The sequence below is a fragment of the Triticum urartu genome, chromosome 4A (assembly GCF_056163025.1).
Source record: "Triticum urartu cultivar PI428250 chromosome 4A, HENAU_Tu73, whole genome shotgun sequence".
NCBI classification, from domain to species: domain Eukaryota; kingdom Viridiplantae; phylum Streptophyta; class Magnoliopsida; order Poales; family Poaceae; genus Triticum; species Triticum urartu.
In genome coordinates this window covers 68,280,394-68,282,002 of record NC_141876.1, presented here as the reverse complement: position 1 = coordinate 68,282,002, position 1,609 = coordinate 68,280,394, and positions in this window count along the sequence as shown.

The window sequence follows — 1,609 nt, the reverse complement described above, 5'->3', positions numbered from 1 at the left end:
ACCTACCATGACGAAGCCCACGTCACCAAGATGAAGCCACAGTAACCAGCCGCCGACCGGGCCCTGGATAATGGGGCCTGCCTGTCGACCAAGGGGCCGGCAGTCGGCGGGCCCCAGCAGCCGGCGCAGAAGCCGGCGAGTGCAGTCACGGACGGCTGGGCCCCGCGCCCAGGCGGATTACCATTGTACCCCTGGGGGGGTAGGCCTATATAAACCCCCCGGTGCACCCATGCAAATGGTTCGACCCCCTGCTAGTTCTAGACACCACACAAGGAGAAGAAGCAGGCTAGTCGTGCCCTTCTTCCTCCTCCCACCAAACAGCTCAAGGCGCGTTGTGTAGCTACTTGATTCATCTAGTGAACATGTGGAGACCCCGCAGAGCAGCAGTAGGGGTGTTATCTCCACGGAGAGCCCCGAAGCTGGGTAAGATCCGCCGGCGTGCATGTCTTCGCCTTATCCCGTTTCCAGGCACCGGCGATGTCTTACTGGCTCCCACAATGATAAGCCACCCGTTGGCATATGTCGCACCTACCACCCGACAGAAGCTCTCCGTGATCGAATCCCCCTCCGGCAGGATGCCAGAAAAGGCCCGTAGATGGGATCTCACAGGTACAAAAGGTTGCGGCGGTGAAAAAGTGGTTTCGTGGCTCTCCTGGTAGGTTTTGGGATATTTGAGAATATATAGGCGAAAGAAATAGGTTGGTGGAGTCACGAAGGGCCTACAAGAGTGGGGGCACGCCCTACCCCTGGGCGTGCCTCCCGAACTTGTGGCTGCCTCGTGGCGTTCCTGACGTGCACTCCAAGCCCTCTAGATGTCTTTTGGTTCAAGAAAAATCATCGCGAAAGTTTCATTCCATTTGGACTCTGTTTGGTATTCCTTTTCTGCCTAACTCTAAAACAAGGAAAAAATAGGAACTGGCACTGGCACTGGGCTCTAGGCTAATAAGTTAGTCCGAAAAATCATATAAAATAGCATATTAATGCATATAAAACATCCAAAACAGATAATATAATAGCATGGAACAATCAAAAAATATAGATACAATGGAGATGTATCAGCTTCCTGCAATAAATATAGGAATTAAGTACTCCCTCCGTCTCATATTAGTTATCACTGAAATGAATGTATCTAGGCGTATTTCAATGCTAAAATAAATCCGTTTGGGCAACAGCTAATATGGGACATAGGGAGTTTGAATCATGTTGTCCTCCCGATGGATAGATTGTTGTTTGAACAGATGGAATATGAGTCATAGCGATGGCACTCACACTGATGCTACTGTTTTGGTTTCGGTGTTTCCACTACAAATCGCGCCTACTCATATTTCATCTACTTACAAACAAGTTTTTCCAAGAACATTTATGTTGCAATTGAGAACCTATAGTTGCTAGACTTTCAAATTGCTTGAAAATAACCCCCAAAAAATGCTTGAAAATAACAATTAAATTGCTTTTATTCCATCAAATGAAGCTCAGATATTATGATACGTGAGCATTTTGTTCTTGTAAAATTATGGACGCAACTGACAACAAATTCAAACATCAGGTAGCACATCACTTATTGCATACATTAACTACAAACTTAACCCTTTGCCACCACATCGATAGT